General features: G+C 37.0%; 2 long non-coding RNA genes across 3 annotated transcripts; one reads left to right on the top strand and one right to left on the bottom strand.

The window, feature by feature from the left end:
• LOC110404281 lies at positions 5,844-24,087 on the top strand. The gene is made up of 3 exons (XR_002442142.1): positions 5,844-5,967; positions 19,794-20,021; positions 23,950-24,087. It is a non-coding gene; the product is annotated as an uncharacterized LOC110404281 (long non-coding RNA).
• On the bottom strand, positions 5,965-23,984 carry LOC110404280. Of its 2 annotated transcripts, none has more exons than XR_002442140.1 (9): positions 23,897-23,984; positions 21,612-21,722; positions 19,061-19,160; positions 18,416-18,533; positions 10,834-10,988; positions 10,412-10,565; positions 9,435-9,549; positions 8,264-8,867; positions 5,965-6,155 (listed from the first exon to the last, which is right to left on the bottom strand). It is a non-coding gene; the product is annotated as an uncharacterized LOC110404280 (long non-coding RNA). The 2 variants fall into 2 exon arrangements; XR_002442141.1 differs by lacking the exon at positions 5,965-6,155 and adding an exon at positions 6,190-7,931.

The raw sequence follows: 24,532 nt of genomic DNA, 5'->3' as shown, positions 1-24,532 counted from the left end.
AAAGACAGTGATAATGAATCTTGTAAAACAGTTTGAAATGCCTTGAGAAATGTGAACTAACTATGAAGTCAGGTCTAACTTCAAAATTGGTCATGCTGAGACTGTGGACAAAATGACCTCCAAAAATCTCTTCTAGCCAAAATTATTCTGTTTCTGAGAAACCAAGAAGTGAAATTAAACGAGTATGGACACTTGTTTCTTTGCACAATAGTAACAGAGTTTTTTCTGTGTGCCTCAGCCTCTCCAGAATGAATTGGCAGGGGAAATAAAATGTGATCTATAAGCAAATGTGAAAAGACATTCAGAAGCCATTCAGTCCTCAGCTCCTAGATGAGATTATAAGCAACTGTGGCGATGTTTTCTGAAGGAGGAGCTTACTGTAACTCCTGAAAGATAAACCTGTATGTTAATAATTTTTGGCATCCTTTCTTTAACAGCAAATGAGTGGGAAAGGGCATGGGAAGAACTGCTTAGCAGTGTTCTTTGATTGCTGTCCAGATGTTTGGAGAGATCTGATTTTTTTTGGTCTGACATGTAGGTCTATCATGATTGTAAACGTAGAGTAGAGGCCTCAAAATAATTCCCACTGGGATAATCATAAAAACCTGGTAATATGCAAAATTGCTTCAGAAAGGTGGTTTCAGATGGACTGGTACCCTGCAGATGTTAGCCTCACCAAGCCATACCGAAAGCATTCACTTGCAATCCTGCACCAGCTGGCATTTACTTTCTTTTGACTCAAACTAGAATGTAGAACTGATGACTAGGCTACATAAATAAAAGTGAAATTGCTTTCCCTATTATTTTACATAGCTTCTCTCCTTTATGGGCTGACAATCAATCTGGTGTCCTAAGCCTATGAAAGTTGTATTCACACTCAGCTCCCACTTAATTCTAATGAACAGATGTATGTTGTTTAGTTGAATTTCTTCAGATTGCAGGCTTTTGAAGATCAAAATCTATTTTTCTATGAAATTTATGGATGAGCCATATGTACATGCATGGTATCGTCCTTCATTAATATTATTATAGACTTACACTAAGGTTACCAGTTTAAACAATTACACAGTAAATTTAGATTTTATCTCACTAGAAATCATGTTTTCCTTCAAATAAACCTCTAAACAGTTTTCTGGAGTTAGAATCATTGAAATGTTAGCAGGTAGGGACCTCTGGAAGGCCTCTGGTCCCACACTGTGGTCAGAGCTGGACTACCGCCAACACCAGACTGAATCTACCAATGCTGTGCCTGGGTGAGTCTTGGAAATCTGCAAGGACAATGATTTCAAACCTCCAGGAATAACCTGCTCCAACACTGCAACTATGTTGCTGATGAGAAACATTTTCCTACTGGCCAATCTGATCTCCCTGCTAAGCTTTCAAATAACTCACTGAAACTAGTTGAGACAGGATCTTTAAGCTGCGGTAAATTAGACAAGCCATGTGATAGGATTTCTGTTACCTAATGAGATGAATATGCGAGCACTTCCTGAACCTTTCAATCTACCTTACTTGTGACTGAAAATTCACTTTCTCTAAAGCTTTAATTGCCCCTAAAATCTGCCCAAATAAAGTCTCATTACAATCGGTAACATTTTTGATAGTCTCAGGTACAATATGAAAATGAAAAATTCAACAGAAAATCTTTCTTAGGCAAATTAATATTTTGTCTTAGATTAAGACACATATTGGTAACACATTCTTTATTTGGCCACTGAAAGTATACAGCACTTTACTTATCTGTCAGCATGACAGCACAAACAACAGTAAAAAAAACTGCTCCGTAATGATCAGATTTTATGTGAGTTGTTACTTCAGCTGTAATGTAAAAAAAAAACACTGCCACCTTCCTTGGCACCAACACTACGACCACAATTCAGTGAAGAGAAGCACACACACTGATAACTCAATTCAATGCAACAGCTAAAAGCCAAAATATTAGTTTTCATTCACTACTATTTAAATGCAGTGTAATATAATAATCCTATTATCTTTATAAACAATAACATTTTAAACGGCTTCACATGCTTAAAGGTCAACAGGAGAAACTTTACATTCTGTTGCAAAAAGATCGGGTGGTTAGCTCCTCTTAAGAGAAAATGAGAATGACCTGATCTCTCCATTAAACATTTTACTTGGGGCACTTTATGCTTTACTTTCACAGGCCCAGCTCAGAGACTTCCAGCTATAAGAAAAGCAAGACAGGAAATCCAGTATTCCTTTCACTTTTTACAAGAGATTTTTCATATTTATTCCTTCAATGAATTAATGCTGCTCAACCCATCACATGCCTCACAAACACATTCACACTGTAGGTAAAGAAAGTTCTCAGAAATTCATTGAAACACAAAATCAGCCAAAGCTATCTGAAACTTGGGTTTTCAACTCCAATTACCTTGCATACAAACATAAAAAACAATTCGACAACATATGAAATGTAAATGTTACCATCCACATCAGAAGATCTTCATGCTATACACAACTCTCACATACTGAGAGCTGATGATCAATTCTGCAAGATAGCAGTGATGAAAGAATTCATCAGCAAGTGAATACAAAAGACTGTATACTGGAAGTTCAAATGGCTCAGTGAAAAACAACAGACCAAGTTGCACAACTACTGATGACTTAATGCAAGTTACACTTTCTCAGGCTTTACTGACAACTTGATACCAGCCTCGTGAGAGTATCTTGGCAGATTAGTAATGCGTATAGCTTTGGCTTTTTATTTAGATTGTACCACAAGCCCTCAGTTGACTTCAAACACTGATAAAATTGAGGGTGTGTTCCTATAATGTTTCATTCCCATTCGATTTAGCTGCTCTGATACTTGTTTCTTCATTATAATTTAATTAAACTTATTCCACATGAAGATATGCTAACGCACATCTCTTTCTCACCAAAGAATAAACAGAAGTAAAACATAAATGCAAAACTTAAGCAAAACTTCAACAGCTGTTGAAGCACTTAGGCTTTAAGGATATTTCATTGATGAATTTTGTATAAGATACTGATGAATACAATTATGTACATCCAAACTAGACACAATAGATCACTTCTTGATCTTTCCTCTTCATTAGGATTATTTTGTTCCAAACAACTTCGTCACCAATTATTACTTATTCAGGAAGTGACTTGGGGATTTCAAATATGCTGGATTTCCTATCACATCCATTCTAAAGAATGGAACAATTTTTCCAGAAAATCAAGCCTCTTACACAACTTTTGCATTTTGTTTTTGACTGTCTTGTATGGAAAGTACATGATCTTAGTCTTGTCTGACTAGTTATTAACAGTCTGGCAGAATTAATATGCCATTTTAATTCTATTCTATTCTTTGCAACTCAGTAAGACAACTACAGTTTTTGCAGGTATCTCATTTTCTTCTACAGCACCTCTAGATGCAATTGCTTGCATGGAAGACCCCAGTTAATACTGAATTGTATTATATATTTGTGTAGGTACATTCAAATAAATGTCATTGCCTCTATTTAACAAATCTTTTGTTCATTTTAACCTCTGAGCACGGGTGAGCAAACAGCATTGTTCCTTTGTCTTGATCACAAGTTTTATGTGCTGTGAAATAAATGATGGAAGTAAGATAGTAGTGTTCTTAGTAATATATGGAGTTGACATTAGAGTGATGTGATTTTCTGGGAAGAAACATTGTCAATAAATATATTTCAGTCAGTAAATGTATTCAAGAATATATATGGACATACATATGCACACATAAACAATAGTACTAAATATGTTCTTCTCTTTGGCATACTGTAGGAATTCTTAATTTAAGAAGTCTTCTGATGCAAGTCAGTCCATTTTATCACTTAATAAGCACAGAATTGCTTTATAAACATAGATAATAAGTAAGCACATGGCATGCAGGTGAAATGAGTTCTGCCCTTTCTCTTCCCAGTTTGTTGGAGTTGTGATAAAATGCTCTGACAGAGCTGTTTTATAAGTGCCAACACTACCCCACCTCCTTTCTACTGCCCTCTGTTAATGTGGCACACCCTTGTTTGACAGGAAATATCACCTTGCGTTCAATCATTCTTTGGTTTTCTCAAGTAACTATTTCAGTTGCACTGTGACATAGTTACAATACATTAAGATTTTTGTCTTTTTTACACACAATCGTATGGTGGTAAAGAAAAGGGAAAGAGCTCTAGGGCACACAGGAGAGAAAACTGTCTGGCACAGCCTGGGAGTGGCAGTGAGTAGAGTCAGTGTACTCTGGGTAAAGCAGACATCTGGGAGGTAACTTTGACTTACCATCATTCAACTGCTGCTTCCCATTGTCCAGTGCTTTGCTTTATGTGAATGGGGAGACAGACGAGGCCAACCTCCTCCTCTTTTTTTTTTTCAGATAATTAAATCCTCATATGCACTATAAACGAACATACCTGCACTAAAGAAGTAGAAATAGGAGCTGGCTGGCCTGCCATAGTATATGACAAACTGTGCCCTAAAGCTGTGGGTTTTATAATGAAAGATGTCTGACACAAATACCAGTTTCAGGCATACCTTGTTCATCCAGCCTCAGTTATTCATTCTAATCTCGCCTTTGCTGTCCTCCCTGATGTTTCAGCGCTACTATTTGTGGGGTTGCACCCTGAAGTGGCTTTGAAATATTGATCTTGATTTAGAAAGCTGGATATGATTCATTTAAAACTGGTTTGAACTGTTCTGTTCGGAACACGCAAACTCAGTTTGGATGCGTATTCCTTCAGACGAACCCATTCCCCGCTTTGGTTCAGAGGCTGGTCCCACACAGTTACCCTGGCAAAAACAAGTGACTTGTGGGAATAGGAAAATACAGAGGGTACTAATGTATTACAGTATTATGAATCCATGACCTCAAGGCACCTGAAGTGTTTGTGTGGCCAGTAACTACGGAACACCTGCAGCTGTCAGTGAAGGCAGACAGACTGGCTATCACTGCAACAGATGAGTCATGTTGGGTAGCACTTTACACCTACTTTGCACAGACATAAATTGTAAGACTGAAGATCAGTTCTGGTCTCTTCAGATCTTTGGATTACTTTCTAGGGGGTAGGAATCCATGTCTGAGGATGTAGCTACAGTAGGAAAAAGCATGTTTTTGAAGTGTAGAATTTTGTCGAAGGCAATACCATCTTTAAATTCTTGCCAGCAGATGAAAGTACTAGCAGCCTGCCTCACCTGTAAAATTTAAACTTTTGCTATTCATCTTTACTCCCTGGGAAGACAAACATAACAAAGGGTGTAGATTCTGTTTGGTATTAAGTGTTCTGCTCTGTACCTCTCATTTGCAGATGAGCCACTCTATATAGGATGAGATTTTTAGTAAATGATACAAGGCTTTTCCCTTTAACCATATTTTTGTGATTATATAAATTTAACCTCTTTTTCTCACATCTTGTAAAAAAATGACTTTTAAAAACGTTCCTTTGCAGAAGCATTGAAAGCACAAGACATAATGCATCCAACCTCTGTGAATCTGCTGGGTGCAGGGAAACAAGGTGGAGCTCACCACCTACAATCAAAGATTAGCTGCTTTAATCAAAGAGACAGCTTGCATTCTCAGCTTTTGATTTCCACAAAGCTTGTTTGTTTTACTTAAGGCTAGTTTACTACACCCCTGTTACCATGGAATTGCTAGGGAGCTAAGCCACACCTTTATGAACATACTTAGCACTTCCTGCACAGAATAGCCTTAAGAGCAGTCTCCTCTATGCCAAAGAGATAATAGGAAGTAAAAGAGCAGGAATGACTACATCTTAAGATCTTGGCGTGCTGGCAAAGCCATTGCGTGTCACCTGCTCCTATGAAATAGTTAACATAAGGTTTTTGGGAAGTGTTTACTGAGAGATGTATTTTTCAAATGAATTCATACTTAGGATATTGATAACATGTTTCCTACCCTTTCATCAGTCTGAATCCAGCTTTTCCACTGGTGGCTGCTTTGTGACTGGAAGAAAACAAATGGTGGGTTCCTCTCAGATCCTTCTGTGGTAATATGTATTCTGTATTACAGTAATGGCAGACTGACAGGATGAGGGTTCCAACAGACAGGATGAAGCTTCATTATATGCAAACAACCCTTCTTCTCTCAGTGCTTTGAGGCAGTGTGGTATTACTGCTAGTTTACTTACATCCTTCTTTTTCTAGTTCACCTGCAATTTGAATTATATCAAAATATGTGTCAGTCCTGACTGATGTTTTGTATTTGTATATGAAGCTCAGGATTTTTTATTATATAGTAAAGGCATCATTTTTAACATACATATCCAGTTCTATAAAAATCAAAGCTCAGAACTTCCTCCTGAAACTTGTGCTGCCTAAAGTTGCCTAAAGCACACTGAACATTCATATTAGAAATCTCTCCTTACTGATGAATCATTCCAGTTGTTTCACAAGTTCTTCCTTTAACCTTCCCTCTGACTGAGGATATAAAACCATCTTTCGTTTTATTGTCGCTGCATACTGCAAATAGCTAGCAGAAGTGTTTGTATAACAGTAAAGAAAAAAATAATCTCATGTAAAAGACTGGGACTTCAGATTAATTGTTAAGTGTTTTCTTAGAGTTCTGGCAACATGTTACAGATGACAGTAGCTGCAAATGCTTGGGTGGATAGTAATGATGACTTATATGGTAGTTACTAGCACAGCAGCATGGTAGAATACATGAAAGCAATTGCATTCTGTGGGAACACGATCATCATGGTCCAGCTCATGGGCATAAAAGTATTTCATAATCACAACAGGTAAAAGAAACAACAGAAAAGCAACAGCATTATAATGCAAAATTTCTTCATAATTTGTTAAAACTGGAAAATATTTACAGACAACTCCAGAAAATTAAAAATTACATGTTACTATGATTATCCTCTTGCTATTATTAGGATTAAACCTGCAGTATATATTAACATGATACAGGCTCAAATGTAACAGGAAAAGATTCACACTTCAAGTTACAGTTTGATTGCACAGGCCTAAAAGCAGTATAGACATACTGTGCACCTCGGAATTTTAATTGCTTCAAAACAACATCATTCTCTACCTCCACACAGTGCCAATGTACTACTGAGCAGGGGGAAGAGAAGGGCTTGTGAACATACATACACTGGAACAAGATGAGTGGATACAAAATAAGAGCCAGTTTCATTTATTTGCGCAGTTATCTGTAGTAGCAACCAAAGCCCCCACATGCAAACAGCCCAGGCAATTGGGGGTGGAGGTTTGTAGTCTACAGCTCTGCAAAGACCTCATATGAAGCAATACTCTGGGATTAGCTGTCTTTCTCAAGACTGGGCTCAAAGGGATTTACAAATCACTGTATACACAGTCATGGAGCAATTTCTTCATTGTTGTACGGTCAATATGCTGCTTAAGTCAGAAAAGTGGGTTTTTTGTGCTCTCAAGCAGAATAGAAGACATCCCTTTCTTAGCAGAATCTTAAGGGACTGGTAACACAGATTATACAGTCCACAAAAAAGTTAAATCTGTTTCAGGAAAAGGGATAATTAAGGCAACAGTTCTGTAAGTCAGGCCCACAGGTTTCTAATTCTTGGCAACAAATATTCATTGTCAAGTGCTGTTATTTAATATCAGATTTACTTCCCATTGTTCATTTCTTTCCACAGTGCAATCAAGGCCAGATTACAAACTTGTCACATATCAGCAGTGACATTTGCTTAGCTTTGGGCATGATGGTTTACGCAGTGGATGAGGAACACTGAAGCAAAGGATGTTTAGGAAAGTGTTCTCAAACTTATAAAACTGCAGTTGGTGCCTTCATTTTTTTAAAGGTGAAACAGCTTTCAGAATGCATCAAGGAAGAGTAGGATGGAGATGAAATACTGATGTGAGACAGCGTTCTGAGTGAGACAAATAGTTAATTTTAAGAGTGTGCTTTATATATGAAGCTTGGGGATCTGTATCTTCTAGAGCTAAAAGAAAAAGAAAAAAAGGCACACAAAGCTAACTAAATTCAATTCCAAACACTTAAATGGCATCAATCTTGAATTTCAAAGAAGGAAAAGTATAAAAGCTCAATTTTCTAATCTACTTCCTAGACCAAAATATATTATTTCAATAACATAATGTTAACATTTAGATAGCAAGCTGACCAAACACGAAGAATCATAGAATCATTAAGGTTAGAAAAGACTTCTAAGATCATCAAGTCTGATCATCAACCCATCGCCATCAGCCCATACTATATAGAAGTACATGCTCATACACTTGGAGCCTTTCTTATATATCCTTTTTCATTCCTCACCTTTGTGCTCCTTCAGAGTCTGAGGGAAAGGCAGACACTTGATCTGTCTCATTTCAGCCTGCCTTCCTAAAAATCTTCCTTTGGTTCATATTTTTCCTACACTTTCTCTCAAGCATCTGAAAATGCAGGATATAAACTCAGCATATAGCAACACAATGATTACAAGTCTTGTTTCCCACACTAATAGTGCAAATAAAATGACAAGTATGAATTGAATACATATTTAATACACTGTTCAGGACATACAGTTAGTACAGCCTGACCCTCTCCTCAAATGAAGGAAAATGACACTTCAAAAAACATTATCTTAATGGAATGAAATTCACACCTGCTACAATGCCATTATACATTTAATTTTTTCATATTTGATTTGAACATGACTTCTCTGCCAGCAGGATGTAGGAGCATTTTTGTTTGTTTGTTTTTCTCCATAATGTTTGCCTAGGAAACAAACACTCCTTCCATTCAAAATGCCTCTTCATGAAACCTTTCCTCCTTTCCTATCAGCAATACCTTCATGTTAAGAAGCATCACTCTGATGTTACTATTCTTATGCAATGCTTGTTCCTGACGTAGTCCTTGTTTACTTAACACAATGTTGCACCTTAAAAAAAAAAAGGAATTCACATCAGTACAGTACAGAATATTCAAGAATGTTAAAGTTACATTAGTGAATTTTCAGCATTGTGTGAATTTTAGGATTAAAGGAATATTTATGTTTATATGTTTATTATGACCTAAATAGTACTATGTAGAATGGGTATATATATTTTCACTATCTTCCTATTTCTCTCATTACTCCTCCCCATCTGTGCTTATATGTCCAGCATTGCCACAGTCATAGTCAATGTGCCTCACTTGGCTATCCTTGATACAACAATAGGGTGAATAGAAGAATTCCCTGTAAGGATTTGGGAGCTCAAGATACCTGCTCCTATTTGTAAAGAGTCTGAAATTGTATTTCAGTCACAACTGAAGAGGCATTTGCCTCCATCTCCTTTGGAAGGGGATGGAGATATGTTTCATTTAATTAGAAAAGTACAAAAGAATTCTGTGGCAGGTTTTAGTCCAAAACTGGATTGTGAACTGAGTTTTTCTCAGGGCATGCACAGATCCCAGATGTGATGTACTTCACATTCCTAGAAAAGATCTAGTATTTCTTACCACTGACCCAGTTTCTCAAGAAGAAGCTTGAGTGATGTGACTGATGCCAGCTGCAAAGGCAGCATTCTTCACACAGCTATTCTGATGTGTTGGAGTCCATCTACTGCTTCCTGCTAAGCAAACTCAATAGAAATTAGCAGATAAGACTCCATTAGGCCTTATAAAAATTCATTTCACGACCTTCAATAGTGCAAAGGTGAATTTCTGTTGAAATGTAAAGCAAGAAAGGATTCCATTATTTCTAAATACATTAGCTTTATTACAGTTATTGGACACTAGGATCCACCTGAACAGAATGGGTCAGGAGCATTGCTCCTGCTGTACCTATGCACTGCTTGGATGCATTTTATTTTGCCATGGTAAGACATGCAATGAATGCAGATATTAGGGTTATTCATAATACTGAATTTCATTTTGAAGAATTCAAAACTTTGTGTCCTTTGCCCATTGCTAAGGAGCAGAATTATATTAATGGAACAGAACTGTTGTTTAACCTCTACGTGACTACATATTGGCTTAGGCAGGCAATGAACTGTGCTCTAAGAAGTTGACATTAGTGAGTGAGGCCTTTAAGTGGACATAACATCACGATACATTTGTGTTTCCCCATGAAACTATGAACATCTTACAAGAAATGCACTAGAAGATGGTGGTGGCATAGTGTCTTACATCCATACTCTGCAGTTACTGTCTCACATTTCTATCAAATGGTAGATGTTATCATCTGGACCAATACCTAATTATGGAATTCCTCCTACGGTCTCACATTTAATTATGAATTTATATGAATTTTTATGAAATAGAAAAATGTAACATTAAGCTGTACCTACCCTACTTCTGTTGCTGGACCATTGGGCTAATCATACCCTATTCAGATTAGCAAAGTCAGCCTTCAGTGACAAATGGTATGAAAATACTCTTGGTTTTTTTTGTTTTACAAAGCATAATGGAAGAAATCTCTGCTCAACAGTTGCACGTCCTTACCCTTCTGTTTCTCCTGCTTTGTTCAACTTAATTTAATAATTCTCCTTAGTGTCTTGGGAAGATGAATTCCACCCAGTGATTAGACTTTTGTATGTTCTCTGGATTTATTCACTTTTTTTACTCTGAAGATGTGTTTCAAAATAAGTAGTCGTATCTAAAAAATATAGGAGGCATGTTTAAACAGTAATAAGTCTCACACTTCATATGCACTACAAAGAAAACCACAAGATAATAGATGTATCCAATTTTAAATATAAAATATGTATGTTTATATACATGTAATATTGACATGTGGGAATCAGATATGAGACTTTCATAACATTGAGGTGATACGTAGAAACCTTGAAGAGGCCGTGGATATTCTTTTCCCATTTAAATGCATGCATTTTTGTTTATAGCCCACCCAGAACTTTGAAACTCACCTTTGAAAATGTTCTTATACAGTGAATCCACAATACACCCAATCCAAGAGGACAAGTGTACTTCTGTTGCAGTTGCTCTGCTGTATAGCTTGTCTCAGTAAGGAGCATTTCAACTTGTCAGAGAAAGACTGAGTCTTTTGTCTTGAGTTGTAGTTCTGAAAAACGAAAGAGAAAAATTTACAGTCCAGAGGAACAACCATCATCATTAGCGTTTGTTAACTGAACTATATCACATATGGTAAATTGAAATGCCAGTTTGTTTGCACAGTTCCACTTCTATCATTAATACATTAACCCTGACAGCTGAATAATGTGGCATCCTCTGCTTGAATGTTTTCTAATAATCAGGGTAGTCAAGCTATGTTTTAGAAAGCGAACACAATTCAAGACTTAATTCAGCTCTCATGTGATCTACAGCCAATCATTTTTCACAGTGTGAATTGTTGTTAGTTAATACAGAAGTATGTACTAATATTTGGACAGGCAAAGGCATTTCAAAGATCTGGTCAGCCTTGAAGTAAGGAAGAGGCTTCCAGACCCGCTATAGATTATTTTGAACAGTTTTGTCAGTCATGAAACAAATCCCGTTTGCTTGTCAGAGTTTCTGAAGAAGAAAGTATAGCCATCTTGGTCTTCAGACCAGGGCAAGTACACATTATCCAATTTCTTTCAAAGTCATCATCTGCTTAGCTTTAAACAGCAAGCAAAGGTGTTTTACAACATCTTGGATAATTTTGCCCATACAATGCTAGGGAGTATTCACATGATCCTTTCTGCTGTTCAGAGCTACTGCATATAACAGGAAACAAAAGGGTTATCGGTGATAGCATATTAAATATGCAGCACTGCCAAGGAAATGCTGAGCTAAGGTTTATTAGGATCTTGGCAGTTTCTTAAACTGATACATTGCTCTGCCACTTAGCATACATGGTAAGATTACTGCAAACTTGGCTGAGGGTATTTGAATCTTTGTAAGTATTGTATCATTGCATGATATTACCAAAGGAAACAAACGGTAAAGGAGAAATCACACCTAAACCATTAATGGTTTGACAAGGTATAAAAACAGGCTCGTATGACCATCTGCAAGTCTGAATTGAATTCTGAACTTTAACTCTGTTTAGGAAACCTTCAGTTTGACATTTGTCTTTTCAAGCAAAACTTTTTTTTGAAGCTAAATATTACAGCTAAGCTGGTTTGACAGTTTGCCACAAGAAGTGGGAGGTCCTTCTTGTTTCCCCTCTCTTTTCTTTCCCAGCTTCATATTTCTCATTTCTTTATACATGCTGTGGTTGCGGTCAGACCCAGGCTGAGCCAATACAACTCGTTAAATCACCAGTAAAACATCTTTTAGTCACCAACATGACTTTGTTCTACAGGTTTACTGCCACAGCCTACATACAAAGAGGGGCACAGCCAAGAGTGGGAGCAAACTGTAAAACTGTCCAAAGCCACAATGCAATACCCCTCTCATTACCTACTTTACAAAAAATATGTACGTATATATATATCTTTGTGTGTGTGTTCATTGTGCCAGGTGTATAAAACTGTTTATTATAGCCTTGACTCCACAACTACCCTTTAGCTAGGTAAAGCTGCAGTTTCACATCCTGTGTCTTCTTTGAGGAGCAAGCCGGGTTTAGAAGAGCTGCATTTGGAAATCCTGCTACCAAGAAGAGTGATCATAGAATTGTGCTCTAATAGGGTCCTTCAAAACAACTATGTTTGAGATGTAACAAGGAACAGACTTTAAGATTTTATACCTAGAATACTGCGGTACACATTCTCATCGGTTCAGTATAGACCATGCCTCCTTACTGGTCTAAAGATATAACAATTACTTCACAGCATGTACAGGAGACAAAGATATGCAGTGAGATTAAGCAGTAAGCAGCTAGCTCTTTGTTAGTGAAGGAGTCATGCTTCCATAGCTACACAGCAGCGTTATTTTAAATATCCACAGCAACCATCTTAGCCTCTGTCTTTCAAATTACTTATGGAGTTTTACATTTTCAAACCTTTTTAGAGTGAAAGCTAACAGACAGATGTAATGGCTAGAGAAGCAGAACAGAAGAGCACCATCTTTAAACTTCCTATAAAAACCAAAGTATGAGACAGAGAAACTGATCTTGGACACCAGCGTCAGTGTTTGATTCCCACAGTATCAAAAAAGCTCGCTGGTATGAAGGACACGTCTTTTCAACACATCAGATGCACAAGCATATGCATTTTGTGTGTGCTCCCTAGGTACTTCCACACAGATTTATTTATAGCAGTGTGCACAGACAAACCCATTAAACAGTTGCTTTAAGTACAATTTTAATCTGCTATGAATTGATTCCGATTTGTGAGAAAAGAATCCAATCTGACAACTGGAATAGTCATTTTAGGAACATCCTGATCCTATCTGTTAGCCAGCTTTGCTCATGAATAAATTCCATGCAGCCAGCTCCTTTTCTTCCCCATCCCACCTTCTAAAAACAAAAGCAGCCTCGGGCTATGAAGCCTTCCCCATCACCCGTTAATCCCCAGGAAACAGCTTCTTTCTCAACTGTTTTTGCTTAACTGATGCAACATTTAACACCCCAGATGAATCAACACTGGGCTACTAGTAAGCTTCTGACTTCACTGCCGTTTCAGTTCCACAATACTAAATTTAGGATTTCAGGATTCAGATGACTAACATTTTGGGAGGCCACTTTAGAACCCACACTTGCCTCTGATACTTTCCTTGCTTTTCTTCCTTTAAATCTGTAACTAGATTCAGGTAAATGCAATTCTCTCCTACTGTATAGACTGCTCTGGTAACATTTGACATCTACGTTCTGTAAAATGTTTTCTTAGCATGAAAGTTCTTCAACTTCTTTTAATTTCAAGGATTCATATTTACAATTACTCCCTACATGACTTTAACATCAAAATAAAACATTCAATTGATATATTCATTGAAGAGAAAGCCGTTCCAATGAACAGAAGAACACTTCTCTTTCTCATCTGAGCTTAACAAGAAACTGTTGGATGACAGAAATGGGAGGACAGAATAATCAAGGAGAATCCCTAGGAATCCTTTCTTCAGTGTGCATATACATATTTTAATAATATGATGTATATTTGTACATACACATTTTTTCAAGCAGCTATTCAAAAGGATGGATACAGATGACAACCTTTGATTTTTGCTGGAGTTCAACTAGTTTCTCTGCATACTTCTCCCCCAACCCCCCCCCCCCCAGCCATTTAATTGAGCTGAGTGGCCTCTATCTATAACAGAGAGAGCATTAGTCAGCAAGATCTCGTCTTTAGCTTTTAAAGCTTATAACCAGCAAACGAAATGACCCAGAAATGGAAATCTCTACTTTTCTTGTTTCTATTCCAGCAACTCCTCACTGCTTTTTCTAGGAAGAACGCATTGTCTTTCAAGCAACTGCTCTGGTAATGGTTTTTTATTTCAGCTGTACCCATGACCTCGTCCAGCCTCCTTATGGGGCGAGGCTGTGGGCTACGTTTATTTAGCAGCCTCTAGTGGTTCACCACAGAAGCTACCAAAGGCTGCATCTCCACATGCAGCAGCTGCAGCATATTTCTGCTCCTATCTCACACAGTGCTTTGCCAGGATACTCTTAACTACACAGTGGCCTACGAACAAGGATGAAGAAAGAACATAGAAAGATAAGCCAATAACCTCGAGCTCTGCACGACAGGAGTTGATCTGTCTCTAAAACACATTTTCGTAATGACTTAAAAGAAATAGATACAATCAAAGAAAAGAAGCAATAGCCAGACAGTGCCTGCTTTGTCCCAAGTGCACTACATATGGGGAAGTTTCTTACAGTAATATTTGTCTTGAACCTTATGTGCTCACCTTCAAGTTTCACATGGAAACAATAGATTTCAAGGATATCTCACATTCTAATGAGAAACTCTTCCAGAGGTTCCTATTCCACCCACAGCTGCAAGCCCCTACAATTTGTGACCTTAAAACACTCTAGCAAATACAGCAATTGCCTACTGAAAAATGAATGCACTGTGCTTCTCCTCGTAGATGCTCCCCCATTTTTAATAGAAAAGCTAGGAATGAGAAGCCAGAATCACAAATCTAGCTAGATTACCTTTTGAGTGTTTAGCAGACATTAGGTGGAAAGAAGGAGGTTTAAGGTGTGTCTTGAAGATCAAAATCAAACATGTTTACTTGGAACGATAAGCCCCAGTTGCCTACACCTAATTTCATGCTATTAGGAGTTAATTGGTAATATTTTGTTTAAAAAAAGTGAAAGGGTATCTGACCTGTGCTATGGTGAACAACAAAATGTTGAACAAAATCCTGAGTAGACTGAAGTTGTTAGCATAGTTTGACTCCCCAGCTACCTACATTAAGGTTCTAGATTTATAGATAATTTCATACTCTTTCACATATTCTTCTGCACTATGTAGTGGCTGATGCTTTTCTTGAAGGACAAAGATTGTGTGTGTGAGCAGGACGGTACAGTATATAGGAAACTAGCCAGTGTTAGGTTCCAGATAAAAATACTTCTTGCTTCTTCATGCAACAATGGCAGCATTTTAATGCATTTGCATGGTGATCCTTTTTCATTCGCTAGATTGCCCATAGAGAACAAAATCTGTTCTTTACAGATTTTTATAACCCAGCTCTAGTTCTGAAAAGAAAGAGAAGATCATATTGTGTTCTACATTACCACTGACTTCATACAGTAGAAAATCTTTATGTGCATTAAATTTAAAGGTTATGGGTAAAATAAGATTATCAGAAATGTACACTTATAATTTTAATGAAACTTGACATAATTCTTTCCTCAAACTGAGGATGTTAAATTTTTGTAAATTAATTCAAACTGCAAAGGCACAAGATATACAGAAAGGTACAGAGGACAGTGAAGAAGCAGACACCAACAAATGCATCAACTCCTTTAGACCCCATGCTAGGTCTCACAAAGAGGCCAGCAAAATTCTTACTTTGTTTCTGCTTGTCAAACATGTCATCAAACACCAATAACTGTTGTATCATATAAAACAATCCTCAAAGTCTCTAAAGCTCTAGGTACAATAAAAACCTGTTACTATAAACGTGCTAGCCATAAGCTATATGGGGAAATAGATTTTACATGACAGATAACTCTCAGCGAAATTACACTGAAATGGATTAATACAAATTCCCCTTATCTGACCAAGCAAGGAAATAAATATGACAGTCTGCATATATTCCAGATTACTGCTACAGGGATAACTCCGTTTACCTTTGAGCTTTATAAAGCAGAACTGCATCTAAGAACTTATCTTTACTTTTCTTCCTGTCTTATTTCCTTCTTTTCTCACTAAGGACAAGAAAATTCCTTTACCTTTTCTTTCACTGGCCCACGTACAGAGCTATTTCCTGTACTGGTGGTAGGGAACAAGCCCTCTGGGTGTCCAGATGGCTGATGACACAGTAATCAAAGACAAGGCCATTTGATAGGAAGGCACTGCTACTCACTGCATTGGTAACAGCTCTCTCCAAGCTTGAATGTTATTCATCTCGGCTTATCTCCAGGTTTTAATCAAGTTGTATAGGAAAAAAGCTTCCAGTTGATTTCAGATTCTCTGGACAACAGTGGTGAGTAAACAGTGAGATTTGCAATGTGAAGATCTCATTTGTATTTCTTTTTGAGAAAAGTAAGATTTGTGTAAACAAGCATGATATTTGGTCCTTTGTAATGGGTAAGAACTGGGTTACTTTTAACTGCCCTTGTGGCCTTCCTGCTGATGATTTAGTACCCTGAACACTATTAGAGCAGCTGTGTATACACATAAATAGGCTTTGTTATGTTAATTGGAATTACATTTATTAACTTGGACCCAATCTTCTTCTGAGATTCTTCCATATTAAATCTGTGACATAAAAAGAAACTATTTATTCTCAGCATACTATCCAGTTTAACTGACTGTAATATAAACTGCTTTTCAAAATGCCCCCTAGCCCAATCTCTATGTTCTTCCAACAAAAGCTGAAACCATAGTCTGCTATCAGTTTATCTTCCGTTTTACCTTTCCTCTTTAGTTACTCTCTCAACTAATGGTTCATCACACTGAAAAATTCTGTCCTCCAAATTTTGCTTTTGAAAGGAATATCACTTTATTTAAAGCAAACAAACAACTTAGATTCAGGAAATTCAAAGCTGAAAATTCAGTATAAACAAGAACAAAAACCTAAAAACTGTGATCCTTACATGAATATAGCTGTGGAATGAAGGCTAAATCTGCGCTGTGAAATAATTTTATCAAGACTCAGACAGTCTTTTATTTACACAGGAAAGTACACTTATATGCTTAATGCATTGAATGCCATGCTAAGCTAGACTCATGGATCCACACAAGAGGAAACTTGTCATCACATGGCTTAAGAGAGTAAGAGCCCAGAGAAATGCTTGAAAATAGGTATCTTGCTTAAAATATTGAGAAGACTGGAAAGCCTTTCTTCAGCTATCTCTTGCTAGACTTTCTTCTAAGAATGAAAAATCATCATTAGAAACCAACAATTGAAATAAAATCTGCAACTAGGATTCCTGCTTAGGATAACAAAATCTTGTTTATTCATAAAAGCTGTGCTCATAGGGCAGCAGCAACGTGAGCTAACCTACAACTCTCCACTGCCTTGGTTCAACTAGTAAAGCAATCATAATTTTCTGTTTCTGTACAAATAACTGATGCTTGCTGCCAATCTGCTGTGAAAGATGGCTAATTACTGGTATGCTAACAGTGTCACATGAGTTACAAACACATATCAAACATGTCAAGTTTGTCAGGAATGTACTAATTGGAAAATGCTTAGATGTAACACACCCAGATATTAAGAGCATTTTCTTAGGGACTGCAAGCATACGAAAGAAGTGGAAATAAGAAGGAAACGCCCACCTTGAAAATACTGTTAATTTATAATGCTAGAATTCAGGGACACCAAAGACACTTCTTTTCTATAACACTGTCTAGGGCTGCAGCTTTCCTCATGAACATCATGTTAAGAGAAAGTAGCTACATAGTTTGTTGGATGAGGAACAGAACAGCTCCACAACCCAGAGGCAAAGCCTTAACTCAGACTTGGCCTTCATAGGAAAGCAAATGCTGATCACCAGAGTGGACCAAAGGGATTTGTGGCAAAACAGATACTAGCATTTTACCTGCCATATTCCATGATCTTTGTTCTGTTCAAGAACTGTGAATCCTAGTAGCTATATTACACAGCTGATGCTGTGTGAGGAATCAGCAGGCAAGCTCTCAGGTAATGGAAGTGAGGAGTGGGACATCCAGATTTTCTTTATTATCTCCACCTCTGTAGTCAGAGAGTTCACTAGTCAAAACTTGTTGGAACTAATTTTTAGGTTTTGATGGTCAGCCTCCTGCAAGTTAAGTGTCTGCATATTAGCTGTTCCTTATTCGGTTTGCATTGCCCTCCAATGTATTTCTGATACCTTGTCATATTTGGAATACAGAATGCTTTCATACTATTGATTATTGAATACTATCACATGAGATGATATCTTACTAGCCTCTACTCTTGTGCTACTGTCTCTTCAGAACTGCATGAGCTCACCTTTCCATTGCTTTTCATTTCTGCAGTCCAGACACAGAAGTTTCACAAAGCAGTCACAAGGCACACACCAGATCTGCTACACTGAAGCACAGTCAGCACCAAAGTGCAAGTCAGCTGCCTGAAGGAAGGGAACCAGTAACAGACATCTTACAACAGAACACACAGAACACTCCTTGTGTGATTGAAATTACAAGGGAATATCTTGGTAGGAAGTGTAATTATCACACTGGAATTTGGCAGCAACACCTGGATTGACATTCTTCCTTCATAGTGAATCAAGGATTTTTGATGACTGCAAGCAAGAAAAGTCTTGGTTTTCCTTTTTTCCAAAAAGCTGCCACTTTCATAAAAAATGGATCGATATTGTCAGAAAGGCTTTTTCTCCAAACTAGAACTTATACCCAAATACAATTGGAAAAAAATAACTACTTGTAATTCTATCAAAGCTATTGTTAAAAATCTTTTTCTTTTTACTTTAGTGGTCTAGGATTGTGCTTTCTACGAAAATATTAAATGTAAAAATTAATTTTCATTGAAATACTTTTAAAAAACATGTAAGAATTGATTTCCTTTACCACAGGTCAACACCTGAAGTTCATAGAAAAGAATATTGAATAGAAGAACATGCATGATCTCTGAATTTACCTGAAGGATATCCTCAGTAGATCCTATAAGTCTCTTATTTCAAAAGAGTAAATTTTAGTGCACAAGAAGGACCACTTAATGAATCTTCATCCATCAAAGGCTGAAAGGGAGGGAAAGATCAAAGTGTGCTTACAGTTAAGATGCTAAATGTATGTATGTTACCCAAACTACAAAGCAGCTTCAGCCATAACAAGATAAATAATCCATTCAGAAAGACAGAGATCTCAATTAGTGTCTCATATAGAAGTCTTACATTATACAGCACAGCTAATCACGTACAAAAGGTATTCAGCATAGCAAAGGTATTAACAATATAAGAATCATGTAAAATATTATCATAAAGCTATTAGGGCCTTTTAATTGTTGACATTGTTTATGCTTGCATATGTAAACTTGGTGCTCTGCTTTAACTTTGCTGTATTAACTTAGAAATTTATCAAAAGGACTTCAGGTTTACACAGAAACGCTGGGTTCTGAAACTCACAAAACCATGATGCCTATTTATTTTGTGACAAGAGATAAACATTAATCCAGCTCCTCAGGCAAACCTGAGAACAGAACCAAGATATTTTCTCTTCATTTTATGCACACATGCACTAGTTCACATGTAAAAACTAGTGATTGTGACAATGAAAAGGGGAAGCTGTATTTAAAGTATCTGTTTAATAATTTATCTAGCAACCTGAAACTTTAAACTCTCAAAAGTTCTAACCATTCTGTTCCTGCTGTTTAGGAATCTGACAGAAGATTCCAGTTGATTCCTTCAATTTTCATCAGAAACAAGTAAAAAGGGAAGAGCCAGCTTCACTGCGAGCCTGGCTAAAAACTATTGTTGAAGCAAGACCTTCCCAGCAGCAATTACTCAGCACAACAGACATGTTTTTACTCACAACTGAAGATCCACCAACCCTGCCCCAAGGGGAGAATAGCTACTGCACCTGTCAGCACACAAATACGTTTGGTATGTTCAGTTACATTCACCAGCAAGCCAGTGAACCCACTAACAAAAAGATGGCTTTTTATTACATTGAGATGCATATATTTTCAAGAGATCAAAACAGTTAACTGAAGAGATACTCAAGAACTGGGAAACAAAATTCACAAGATTTTACAACTCTAAGAGACACCAAGAACACCTAAGAAAACTCTTTGTGAGCTTCAGTGCAGCCTGAGTGCAGCCAGAGTGTAGCTTCAGGCTGTTCACTCTCCCTCATTCAAAATGCAAAATTGTTTTTGGGTGACACAAACCTCAAGCTTTTAGTGGACTTCATAATAGAACAATAATGAGATATATAGAGAGATTGTTACAGAGAGAGATTATATAATAGAGATAATTTCTTATAAATCCAGAATTATTTAACCAATTGAAAAGCATTATTTGAGCTACATTAAATAATATTTCTGTTGTCATTACTTGCTGTGTACTTCAAATTTCTTGATATCTCAGGCTGGTAGATTGGGATACTCTAGCCATGTAGGAAGCACTAGGAAATTCTGCCAACACTGTGAAGCCAAAGGATTAAATATCTGGTTTCATGAAACTGTAGGATGCAGATGTAACCATGGAAGAAAATTGTTCAATAGCCTTTTCTAAAAAGTGGTGTTACTTAAGTTTTTCACCTTCTAAATTGGGCATCGTAAGAGTTCACCCACCAGAACTGTGTGGTCTGAAACAAGTATACTAGTGTTTTTTTTATAGTAACAATAAATATATACATTCATGTATACATATCCATATGCATACACATATATATGCCATTTACACCCAATAAAACTGAATGTTGGTCTCTATTCTTCTTCCTTAGTAAGGGTGACTGTGTACAGCAGTGGAGTAAGACAATGCATGCTGCACCTGCAACCATTAGTGTTTTTCTTAACTCCAGTACAGTAATCCTGCATTCCAGATATTGCAAAGCTTGGTTAGTGTATGCATGTATACAATGTAACTTAGCTTTATCATATTTATTTTTGAACTTACCCCAGACACCTAAATAATGAAGTTATTTTAAAAGATGTATAATTACAGCCTTATAGTCTGAATCTGTCTACAGAGGAAATGGTACAATCTATAGTAGTCCATTGCTAGATTTAACTTCCATATCATTTAAGTTCCGTTTCTCTGTTGGTGCTGAAAATCAAGGCAATGGATCAAATACAGATTTTTTTTTAAATTTTTTTGTGAGAACACTTAAGGATAAGCAGTATCAATGAAAAAAATCTTACAGACAAATCAGATTATTATTTGCTTCCTATTTTAAGCTGGGCTGGCAAAATCCCAAGTAGAGAAACTTTCTCATTAGCAATGATTTGTTCTTATGCCCCCTGCCTTTCAAACCAATGAACTGTTGCATGTGATGATAATTAAGTTCTTGATTAAATCTGAGAATGAATTGGATATAATTTTGATGGTCTCTGAAAAGAAAGAACCTGTAGAACTGCAACTGAAAATGTGTACTGTCTATTTGTAATTATACCAAGAAAACAAGCAAGTACGTATCGGTAAGAAAAGCAGGAAGGCAGCGTCCCATTCTGCTTCTTTTACTGTAATTACCTCACTGATCATTCTGATGTCAGTTCTTCAGTTACATTTACAACAGGCCACTCTTGAAATATTTGCTGCTCTCTAGTGCCTTCCATAAAAACGATAAGGCACATTTTTATTCTGAAAAAGATAAGTGAAAATGAAAACTTTTCAACTGCTTGAAGGAAGGGACTGCCTTGATGTTCTGTGTTTTCTAGCTAAGTCTTGTTAATGAGTTCCCTGTCCCTCTTCTGGGGTTTAGTACAACTGTTTGTACAGCTACTTGTGGACCTACATGATGAAATGTATCAAGGAACTGATCTGAGAAAAAAATAGATAACCATGAGAGCAAGGGTTATTCCTAACATAAATCAATTCCCTGGTCTGCTCAAACATGTAGTCCCACAAACACCTGTACTCTCATCACCAGGGAGCATTCATGAGGATAGAGGTGCAAGGTGAGCAAATGCTGTTAACTGCCTTTGCCACTGAGGGAAAAAAAGGTGCCTTCATGCTCAACATCCCTGTTTTCTAAAGCATTTCTGTGGACTGACTGCACAATCAGCTCTTGCTTTGGCAATAAACAGATCACTACTGAAACTAATCAGAACATGTGCAAAATGTTAGTCATACACATGTCTCAAATTCAATCTTTCCAAAATGCTGTTAAAATCAGACAGTGGTTCTTTTTTTTCCCCATCCTCAACTCATCATGCTTCAGTCAAGTTTGTCCTTCCCAATGGTTTTCATCTGTTATCCCAGTATTTCCAGCCAGACACCAGTTTTTGCTTCTTGTTTATTTATTTATGCTGAAAACTGCCTTTAACACTATCCCTTAAACCTGGAAAACCCTGCTCAAATTAATTAGCATTCAACTTAAAACTCAGCCCCAAGACATGTTTTTACTTTGATGCTTACAGTAAACTGCCTGTTAACAGTAGATAGGAAGACTGCAGACGGGGAATTTTTTGATGCTATAAACAGTTTGCTTCCAGCTTCAGGAAGTCTATTAAGTACACAAATAACTAGGCTTGTTGCTCTGTGTTCTTTTGTGTCTTTTTCCATTAAATTAGTTTGCTAAAGCTATTAAAATATAGTAAATGAGATCTGTGTGTTGTATTAATGAGACAGAAAGCTGACTATTGCTATACATCTTCTGTTTGATGCTGTGCTTATATTAAGTAATACTGATGTGTCAGGAACAAAGTTGCATAATTTACATATATCCTCATGGTAGCACTGTGCACAAGTAACTATTTCTTTTTTAAGACCCATACTGATTTTTAATTAAACTTAGAAGCAAACTTGTCCTTTCTCTAAAGCTGTTACTGAGCTATAATAAATTTCACTTGATCTGCCTTACTTGGGAAAAGGAGTTGGCCTGGACCAAAGCCAGCTCCTTCACTTCAATCCCAAGCAAAAATTCAGTCATCAGTATCACAGGAAAGAAACAGACGTAACTCAATCAGATCAACTCGCTTCACAGCAATAAACTAACCAATTTCTACTCAAGAAAGACAAAAGTAGATAATACAAATACCAATCCCTGAATTTTACAAGCAGAAATTCAGTTTATTCCTAATTTCTACTATATTTCCTGTCTGCACACATTCACTGGAAAAGGGCTGCTCCCGATCCTGTAAATATAGACCATTTTTTCTTATTTTCAGGAGAATCTATAGACCTACACACTGTAGCATGCTAATAAACTAAACCTCTTCTAAATGTCGTTAGATCAAAACAATTCTTTTAGTACCGTCTTGTTAACAATTAACAATGGAAGCACTGCCAAAGTACATTGGCCTGGAATAGACAGCCTCTTTTATGGGCCAAACTCTTTATGCCTTGTTATGTGAATAAACAACTCATATGAAATTCTTTGGAATTCCCATCCTAGAATGTCAGGGATATAAAGGGTATACATTTAAAAGTCAACAGACTTGAAAGCTTCCATAAAAAACAGTAGCAACAAAACTTTTCCAAACATGGTGATGTGATAGTGTACTCAGCAATACGAATAGAGACTAAAAACTTTGTTATACTGCAGTCTTAAAGGGTGACTTGCAGGCAGTCACAAAGCAGGTTAATTTTGTAGTTAGAAAGTCTTTTCCATTGGTGCATGATGTCATACATTTATGAGGATGAGAGCCTAGAAGACAGACCTACAAATTACTGCGCAGAATTAATCAATTCTGTGTAAAAGTGTAGATTGTTTTCAAATATTGTGTCAATCTGCTTTCATTTGCAATTTCAAGTTACAACAGAAGGAAAACGTATAGGATAGCTTTACAAGAAATGGGCTTAGCAGAACTTACATTAAGTACCACTGACTCAACAGCTCAAACAGATCTTTTTTCTTCTCCTACAGCCAGGCCTCCACACACTTGCTATGCAGTGCTGCAGCTTCCCTCCTATCACTGGAAGAGATGCCTCTCAGTCACAGTCCTCGCCTGAACCCCTACAGCCTACAGTCCCAGCACTTTCCCACCATATCCAAGTTGAAGCACCTGTCCTACCTTGCTTATGTCTTCAGGTTATGCCACAGCTTGTTTGATCAGGTCTCCTGTTTAAGAACTGAGAAGTCTGAGCTGTAAGATGCTACAGAACTGGAGAAATGAAAATCCCTAGGTTGATGGAAGTATCTTTTGGATCTAATACTTGGCTAGACAGGTAACACCAGGAGAAGTCAAATCTCTGACTCATCCCTTTAGACAGGGATGAGATAAATGTCTGGTTTATTACAACGTGTTGTCTCTTACTTTTCCCAAGGCCTTTTTTCCTATTTGCCAGTGATCTCTTGCTCTGTTACAACTTACTGCATTTTTTGATGGAAAAACAAGACTGAAAGAGAAAAAAATCATGGAAAGAAAAATACAACTTAAACATTATATAGAATGTAAGCAAATATAGAACAATGTTCTTTCATATTCAAACACATGTGGCCAAAGCAA

The sequence above is a fragment of the Numida meleagris genome, chromosome 10 (genome assembly GCF_002078875.1).
Source record: "Numida meleagris isolate 19003 breed g44 Domestic line chromosome 10, NumMel1.0, whole genome shotgun sequence".
In the NCBI taxonomy this organism is placed as follows: Eukaryota; Metazoa; Chordata; class Aves; order Galliformes; family Numididae; genus Numida; species Numida meleagris.
This window is presented reverse-complemented; position numbering and strand designations above follow the sequence as displayed.